The 9,764-nt window shown below is 38.0% G+C and overlaps 1 protein-coding gene across 2 annotated transcripts in view; it reads left to right on the top strand.

The window, feature by feature from the left end:
• The first annotated feature begins 92 nt into the window (after positions 1-92).
• Positions 93-9,764, top strand: part of ZHX1 (zinc fingers and homeoboxes 1) — a 32,461-nt gene continuing 22,789 nt past the window's right edge. The window contains exons 1-4 of one of the 2 annotated variants that reach the window (XR_003999207.1): positions 93-266; positions 1,437-1,549; positions 3,470-3,618; positions 8,618-8,818. The gene's annotated coding sequence lies outside the window, so the exon portion shown is untranslated. Of the gene's footprint in view, positions 267-1,436; positions 1,550-3,469; positions 3,619-8,617; positions 8,819-9,764 lie in introns of those variants that run through there. The other variant, XM_030553781.1, reaches the window with a different exon arrangement.

The following is a 9,764-nucleotide window of genomic DNA, read 5'->3' as shown; positions in this document are numbered from 1 at the left end:
GCTACACTCCTTTCCCACACTCAGATCATAGCATAGATACAGAGTTCAGGGAGAAATGCAGTTTTAATTAAGGGATAAAATCAGGGTCTGTGTGTTTAGGGTGGGTGGGTTTAAAGTGCTGGGAGTTCAAAGTTCACAGTTCAGTTACCCACCCCTCCCCAAAAAAAGTGCAGTAGTTTTTTAAATGCAAGATGGCGACGAAGCAGTAAGAGGAGGAGGTACTGACACAGGCTGAGTGGGAGAGAGGCAGAGAGCAGCACTTCAAGGTAGGGATTTTAGCATTCGTTGCTTTCTCAGCTGTGGGGTGCAGGGGCTGATTGGAGAATGTGAAAGAGACTGAGTGAAATCTCTGTAGTGGAAGCTGGGAGGTATTTCTCTCTGACATACACATTCACACATCTCCAGCCATTGCTTCTGTAACTGAAATTTTGTGATGGATTCCCCCCTTCAGTTCTCAGTCACTTATATTATGAGAGAAGGGTGTTTAGGATCAACAAACTTACACCCTGGATTACTGTGGGGAAATGTTACAAGAAAGACGTCTCCCCAAGGTTTAGCCAGAAGCAAGGAGAAAACTCCCCTATGGTTTATTCCAAAACTGCCAAAGACAGGAAAGAGGGGGTGTTTTCATGGAGATGTTTGGATACTTTTTAAGATTTTTGCGGTGGGAGGGGTTGAGTGTGCTTCTCCCCACCCTTCGCCTCCCTATTGTTTGTCTGCAGCTGATGAGACCTATGTTGTGCGTTCTCCCTATGGTGATTTAGAGGAGGCCCTAAATACTGTTGGGGGCAGCTTTTTGGGAGAGTTGGAGGCTATGTGTTGGGGAGGGGGAGCAGTACCTAAACATTAATCACAGTTTTGAAATGTACAAACGTGGCGATCTCTGTCCCAGTCAAATGAGATTTTTAAATCTCTTGGGAACACCCTGCAAAATCCTTCATCGTGAAGTAATGTTAAGTTTTGTTTTGTTTTAAACTGCTGTAAAATTGCTGAAGAACCAGGGAGATTTTCTTCTTTCCCCACTTCTCCCTCCCTCCCACGTCCAAATATGAGAGTTTGGCAACTGTGCAGAGAGGATTTTGTGTATGTTTTTGTTTTTCACAAATGATGGAGGAAAATTGGACAAGTCAGATGAAAAGCAGCATGATGAACTTTAAATTTTCATAAATTTGAGGGACCCAGTATGTGTTTGTTTTAATATGCCAGTGTTTACCTGTGTGGGTCTTTTATTTAACTAATTGTGGTTATGGGCTCAGATCAGACAGTTCTAGTTCTAGCTTTCTTTAATCATCTTAAAATGTAAAAGGAGTTTGAGTTTGAAAAGATGTAACATGCAGCAGTGTTTTCATGCAAACTTTGTGATACGTCATTTTTACTTTGTTTTCTGGGACATATAGATACCCAGTTCTGCATTCTGATTTTCAACTCTTCCCCAGATCAGGATGCACAGTAATAGAGATCCAAAGCAGCGTCAATAAACCACATACTTTTGAAAAGGTGCTGGGCCTCTGAAAGGGGTTAGAACACCTGCAGTAGTGAACACTAACTGGTAGGTACCTATGCTTTACCTCTGAGCATTTTAATCTTTCTGGGGGGACAATTAGTCATACCAATGAGAGCAGTTTACCTTTCTCTATTTTTCATTTAAAGCATAAGCAGCTGGGATGTAAATGGATTTGCAACCAGAAATAAATAGCCCTTATTTTAAAAATAATAGCACCAGTACACAGGGAGCATGTTGGAGTTATTCAGAAACATGAATTTCATGACAAAAACTCTGAAGTGCAATCTAAATCTTTTAAATGCACTGTGATGAAGAGGAGTTAAAACCACAGTCAGTTTAGACCAAACATTTGTTTTTGTTTGCAAGAATTTCACAAAATCGAATATGACAAAAAAAATTTTAAAGTAGATTCATAGATGATCTGGCCAGAAGGGACCACTGTGATCCTCCTGTACAACACAGACCACAAGGTCTGAATTAATTCCTGTTTGAATAAGAGTATATCTTTTTAAAAAAAAAATCCAAGTTTTGATATAGAAATTGCAAATGATGAAGACTCCACCATAACCCTTGGTAAATAAATCCATTCCAATAGTTAATTACCTTCACTGTTTAAAAATATATGTCTGTCTTCTAGTCTGAATTTGTCTAGTTTCAACTTCTAGCCATTGGATCTTGTTATACCTTTGTCTATTAGATTGAAGGGTCCTTCTATTACCAAACTTCCGTTCCCCGTGTAGATACCTGTAGACCAGCGGTTGGCAACCTTTCAGAAGTGGTGTGCTGAGTCTTCATTTATTCATTCTGATTTAAGGTTTCGCGTCCCAGTAATACAGTTTAATGTTTTTAGAAGGTCTCTTTCTATAAGTCTATAATATATAACTAAACTGTTGTTTGTATGTAAAGTGAATAAGGTTTTTTAAATGTTTAAGAAGCTTCATTTAAAATTTAAATTAAAATGCAGAGGCCCCCGGACCTGAGTGCCACTGAAAATCACCTCGCGTGCTGCCTTTGGTACATGTGCCATTGGTTGCCTACCCGTTATAGACTATGACCTAATTTAAATCACTCCTTAATCTTTTCTTTGATAAATTGAACACCTTGACCTCCTTGAGCCTTTCACTAGAAGGCATGGTTTACAATCCTTTAAAAATGTTCATGGATCTTCTGAATCCTCCCCACTTGATTAACATTCTCCTTTAATTATAGATGCCCAAAGTGGATACAATAATCCAACAGTGATCACCCCAGTGCCAAATACAGAAGTAAAATAACCTCCCTTGCCCTACTTGATATTCCCATTTATACATCTATCCATCACATTAGCCTTTTTTTGTGTGAGCTCATTCAGCTAATTATGCATCATGATCCACCCTCAACCTCTTTTTTCAAAGTCATTGTTTCTCAGGATAGTATCCTCCATCCTGTAAGTATGACCTACATTCTTTGGTTTTGTATGACTTCACATTTTGTTGTACTGAAACACACGTTGGCTAGTACCCAGTTTATGAAGCAATCCAGATTGCTCTGTATGAGGCCTGTACCCTTCAGTATTTATAACTCCCCCAATCTTTGTGTCATCTGTAGACTTAATCAGTGAGTATTTTATGGTTTCTTCCATGTCATTGATAAAAATGTTATACTCTAGGGCCAAGAACTGATCCCTGTAGAAATGCACCCACTTGATGATAATGATGATTGATGATGATAGTCCCCATTTACAGTTACATTTTGAGACCTGTGAGTTAGCCAGTTTTTAGTCTATTTAATATGTGCCATGGTTAAGAGTAGCGATGAAGTACTATCTTAGCGTTCCTCTCAAAAGAACTGAATTCAAATTTTGTTTAAGATCTTCACTTACAGTATTTGGGTCTTAACTTAGTTTCATGTTCATATTGCAAAATTGCATCATGCAGGATCCAGTCTTATAACCTGCTGATCACTCTCCATATTTATTGATTTCAGTGGGAGTTGAACAAGCTGCGGATCAAGATCACAGTTTGTAGTCATTGTTCAGGAGAGTCCTGGGGCATGGATGACTGGAAGTAATGTCTGTTTATATGGATGGACAGAACTGAGTGAGACAGCTTGCATAGCATTGTCTTCTTTCTTTGGTATAGCCAGCATTGCTCTTCAAGTGTCATGAGCACTATATTAAAACGGTTCGTGGAATGGTAGAAATAGGCTTTTGAACACCTCTTCAGACACCTTCCAAAATAATAAAAATAAAAATACTTGGCAGTTGCAGAGCACTCTAAATCGTCAAAGCATGTTACAAACCTTACCTCGATGTTATTAAAGGTCAAGAATGGTACCGTTTTTGACTAAAACTTGAAAATTAGGAACACTTTTTTTCTGTAAATTTAAAAATTAACCTGAGCTTGAATCCTTATGTCCTTATTTTTGCTATTTGTGTATACCCTCATCATTTATTTTATTGTTGAAGCTTCCAAAAGTGCTCAGATTCACAGAACTAATAGAGACAAGGTCTGTGCCCCAAAGAGCTTTATAACTGAGGCTCTGTTCCCAGGGGCTCATGCATGGGCGTAAGGGATCACCTTGCAGGAATGGGGCCTAATAATGCTCTATATAATGAGTCAGGTTTGTGGGGAGAGAATAGGGGTAGAGAAGGGCCTGCAGTATAGTAATAAGATTGTACTGTTTAGACTTGCTACAGCAGTATAAATCTTCAAAGGCCTGTACAAATTACCAGTTAATCCTTAAAATACGTACAAGGTATGAAACAATTTCATGTTCAAATAGGAGGAACGTCAAGCAAGGGGAGGCCTGATGATGCATGGTGCTTTCATCTCCCAAAGTGAATCAGCACACTGGTTAAATGCCTGGGCAGAGATCAGAGTGAAGTCTGGCCTACACTACAGGGTTAGGTTGACGTAAGTTGCCTTGTGTCAACACAGTGGAAGTGTCTTCACTTAAATTTGGCTCCTGCCAATGTAAGTGTCTCTCTACACCGATGTAGTAACACTACCTGCCTGAATGGCATCAAGTCATAGTTGATGTAATTAAGTTGATGCAGTGTCAATGTAGTAGACGCTGTTGCTTATGTGGACTATTACTAGCTTTCAGGAGCCACCCCACACTGACAATACAATTGATACAGGTGATCCTGGTAAGGACTCTTGACACACCGAGCCAAGTGTGCAGAACCACAAGTGATTTTAATAACTGTGGTGTCTGTATGCTAACTTAAGTTAGGTCAATATAATTTTGTAGTATAGACATGGCCTTAGTTAGATGAAGCCAGAATCAAAACTCAGGAGTTCCTGACTCTCAACAGTGGTCTCAGCCCACTGATTATATTAGCATCCACTGATAACTTGTTAAATACTATGGGTGGGATTTTCAAAAGCACTCAACATTGGCCTAACTTTGCATTAAACCCAACAGTAACTATTAGTAGTAGGATTGGATACTTATTTATGCCCTGATCCTGCAAATTGTTCAGTGAAACTCTGCATGGACACACAGGTTCACCCACACAGAAGTCTGGGCATTCCATGTGGGTGCAGCATCCGCATCTTTATGCATAGAGCAGTTTGCAGGTTTGGCTCCTATAACATATATCTGCTTGGAATATATCTGTAAAAACAAGTGGAAGTTAAAAATAAATATCCAGACCTTCTTTATACGTCATGAACAAACAAGTACATTTTCTAAGCCTTTGTAGGTTCTCTCTATAAAGGCTAAAATATGCACTTGTTTGTTCAGTGTATAAAAGAGGTCTGGATATTTATTTTTAACTTCCACTTGTTTTTACGTAGGATAACTTGCATACCTTGTTTTTGCTGGAGGAGTCTATGGGTGACTAGAGAACTAGTGAAAAGAAAGCATCATAAGAAATCAAAACCTGAGCAATTTAGTGGGGGAAGAGATTTGCAGTTCAAAACTTTAGGGATTTGTATTTTTTAGTTAACAAGCATTAAATTTAACTCCAGAATCTTGACAAACTGCTCCCCAGTTTTCTCGTTCTCAAAGTCCTCCCGCAAAAACAAGGAAAATAAGACCCGATTCATTTTTTTTAAAGACAAAAAAAAAATGTTAACCCATACCCTTTTTCAGACTTTTTTCACACATTAGAAGGATGCAGAATGGACTCTTTCCCCCCACCCCCCTTTAGCAGTCACCTGTAAAGCTTTTCAAATATTTTAATTTCAGCTGGATCAAATCCATAGATATTATCTGTGACCTGCTGCAGAGGGGAAGTGTAGGTGCTTACTGGTTTTTACTCATGGGTTAGTGAATGGACTGTACTGATTTTGGGGACAATCTGTCTCCTCACCTGTAAGCACTTAAGTCCCAATATTGCAATGAGCTTCATGCAGATGGACCATTGCATCAACGTTGATCTTATTGGCAGTTCGGGGCTGAAGACTGCTCTAGCCAGGAGTAACTTCTCTGTGCTGTTTTGCATGGAGATGTTCAGTAATTTCCACATAAAACAAGAAAATAAAAAGCTTACTCAAACATTTCATTTAGAAATACCCCCTTTGACTGTATTAAAATGAAAATGTAGGATTCATAGTTTCCACTGATGGATCTGACACTTCTCACTGGAATCCAATAAAGCCAGGTTTTTGCAAAATTGGATTTAATTTCACAAGTGGAAGTCTTGAGAGTTAGTCATTTTACTACTCATTTTTATTGCCCCAGTGAACATATGAGGGAGAACACTGTCAATCTTAAAAGTGTACCTTTGTCCTGCACTCTGTTTTATATGTAATATATAAAAAGGAAAGAGGGCACATTTTATTTTAAATTTATTTATGCTGCCTCACAACACACAATTAGAAGGCACTACCTTCCCCAATGGAGGATTCAAACAAAAAAAAATATTTGAGACTTCTTCAGTTTTCCAAGAAATCCTTAGCTGTGCAGGGATATGTAAATAGCTTTGAATTTTAAAAGCAATCTTTCTGAATTGTGTATTGATTGGATACAAAATAGTAGCACTGTAATATGCAGTTTGAAACAAAGGTGAGGTTTTGTTCATTTGATGTTAGCCTTTTTTGTTTTTCAGCAAAAAAAGAAAAAGTGGTTTCTGTTCCCATAAAAACCAAATTTGCAAAATCATCATGAACATTTTAGTCTAGGCACAAAATCTTTTTACCCAACCTTAGCTTGATGATGGTGAAAAAACTAATATTGTACTTGGCTGTCAAAAAAAATTACTCGCCCTAGGCAAAAGAGCCAGTAGAATTTTGCTAGGCTACCTTCAACAACAGATCCATCTTATTCCCATGAGGCTCCCACAGTTTGCCTGTTTTCTTATGCTAAACTTGGACAGTCTCATAAATGTTCTCTTTGAATACCACACCCCTGTTTTATCCTGAAATGATTTAATTTGGGCTGATTTAATAATGAGATTAGATTTCTCTACCTTACTTCTCCCTTTCTCAATCATACCACCTCTTCTCCCACCCCACAAAATCACCTATCTAATACAGTAGTATAGAAACATTCCTAGTACATTTAACCGAGGGTGGACTGATGATTTAAATCGGTTATTTAAATAATTATTTAAATCAGCAAGCAGAAAACCTTGATTTAAATAACCTATTTTAATCTTATTTTGCATTTGTGCTTTTTAATTATTTTCCTAAAGGAAGGCTGATTTTCCTTGGTTGGTATAATCTGGTACTTTCTTTTTCTAACCAAAACAATATACTATATCTAGGGCCCCACCAAATTCATGGTCCATTTTGGTCAATTTCACAGTCATAGGATTTTAAAAATCATAAATTTAATGATTTCAGCTATTTAAATCAGAAATTTCACTGTGTTGTAATTGTTGGAGTCCTGACCCAAAAAGGAGTTGTAGGAGAAGGGGGGTCACAAGATTATTGTAGTGGGGGTTGCAGTCCTGCTACCCTTACTTCTGCGCTGCTGCTGACAGCAGCACTGACTTCAAAGCTGGGCAGCTGGAGAGCGGCAGCTGCTGGTCGGGAGCCCAGCTCTGAAGGCAGAGCCACCACCACCAGCAGCAGTGCAGAAGTAAGAATGGAAATACTATATCATGCCTTCCTTACTTCTGTGCTGCTGCCTGCAGAGCTGCCGCTCTCCTGCCACCCACTGAAGGCAGCAGCACAGAAGTAAGGTTGGCATGGTATGGTATTGCCACTCTTATGCGCTGCTGCTGGCGGGGCACTGCCTTCAGAGCTGGGCACCCTGCCAACAGCTGCCACTCTCTGGCCGCCCAGCTCTGAAGGCAGCACAGAAGTAAAGATGCAATACTGTGTCCCCCCAGGGCTGGCTCCAGGGGTTTTGCTGCCCCAAGCACTGCCCCCCACCCCCCCCAAAAAAAGCAATCATCGCAATCTGCGGCAATTCAGTGGGAGGTCCTTCGCTCTGACCAGGAGTGAGGGACCCGCCGCCGAATAGCTGGACATGCCACCCCTCTCCATTGTGGCTACCCCAAGCACCTGCTTGCTAAGCTGGTGCCTGGAACTGGTCCTAGTCCCCCCTAAAATACCCTTGAAACTCCCTTTTGGGTCAGGACCCCCAATCTGAAAAATGCTATTCTCCCCCCACGAAATCTGTATAATGTAGGGTTTAAGCACACACAAGACCAGATTTCACGGTCTGTGACATGTTTTTCATGGCTGTGAATTTGGCAGGACCTAACTATATCTATACACATTTATTTAAGCAATTGTATAATTAACATAAATTTATTCAGATTCTTACGTTTTACATTTTTTATGATAGAGAATGGTGAATGATCCATATCTTATATACCAAGTGATTAATTTTTTTACTCATGATTTGTGTCAAGTTGCACTTGGATGGAAAGTGGAATTCAATTAAAATGCACAAAAACATTTTAAAATTGCTTTTATTTGTTAATTATAAATTTTAAATCTTAAATACTTTTCTCTTGTGAATCCAGTGTATGTTTATCAAAACATGATTTGCTTTTAAAAATAATTGATATATTAAACAAATATAATATTATCTGTAGTTAATGGATTGAACTGATAGTTTTGTCACTGGGTTCAAGATTTTAGAACTGGTAGACCTCTCACTTTTTTTTTTTTTTTTTTTTTAAATAGATTGTAAGAGGAAAATGAGCTTTTCTGCTTTTTCAACTCCCAGTTGGTTTCTCAACTTTGAATCACCTAGTCATTGAACTGAACTACTTGAATAAACTGAAATGAAGAAATATTCGCTCTGCACCCGCAGAAGAGGCTACTCCTGTCAAAAGCTGGTTTTGCACTTCGAACACCAGTCACAAGTGCTTAGCCAGTGACTTCCACCAGTACAGTGGTTTGACTTCAAAATTTCACCAGCAAACAGGTACTGCTTGCATATTTTTTACTTAATTTAAATTCTTTTAATAGATTATAACAATTTATGTTAAATCCTAAACTTTAATCTCATTTAATTTTAACTAAGTTTATTTTTAAGGGAAAAAAATAATTTGAATGTTAAATAAATTTACTTATTTAATTTTTATTTTTATCTACCTTGATTTAAACACTGTCCCTCTACTCAAGATTATTATTTACCTGTTCAATGTAGTAATGATGCTTCATCTATTTTAAAATAATCCTCAATTATGTTACTGAGAATAGTAGTTTTAATGTTGACATATGGAGCAACACTGTAATATATAATTTAATGGAATGTTTTTAGTGTGTATTCTGTTTTGAAGGCAAGTATAACATCAACAGTAACAAGGTGATTTTTATTAAAACTGATATGATTATTTTGTCAGATAATATAAGATACAAGTTTAGGTTTAGACACTCTTATATCCTTCTTCACCACCCCTCAGTATTATGTCATTTGGGTCTTTGAAATAAGAGTGGACTCTGATTTCCTTGGGCAGCTTGCATTTTCCGACTTCTTTTTCTGTTGCTTTTTAAATGTGAACTGCAATGGTTTTAAAGTAAATACAGAATTTGTTTATAACATTCTAGAGGCCTGCTCCTGTTGAAGTCAATGATAAACTCTCTTTTTAACTCCAGTGGGAGCAAGACTGGACCCTAAAAGCATGAACAGGCTGCACAAATTGATTTAAATTGCCAATATATTTTAAAACAATCTTTAAAAGGGATGCTATTGGGTATCTTCAGTTTTTTGTTTAAAATGAATACAGATCTGATTTCAATAGAAATGTTTGCATAAAATTAACAACAACAAAAAAGATTTGTTTCATATCCTTCCTGTGCAAATTTTGCAGCATTATACTAGTGCATGAGAACCAATCATTAGTCTATTTTGTGTACTCAGTGTAACA

Source organism: Gopherus evgoodei, chromosome 2 (assembly GCF_007399415.2).
Source record: "Gopherus evgoodei ecotype Sinaloan lineage chromosome 2, rGopEvg1_v1.p, whole genome shotgun sequence".
NCBI classification, from domain to species: domain Eukaryota; kingdom Metazoa; phylum Chordata; order Testudines; family Testudinidae; genus Gopherus; species Gopherus evgoodei.
The sequence above is the reverse complement of the archived record's forward strand: the minus strand, read 5'-3'. Positions and strand labels throughout refer to the sequence as shown.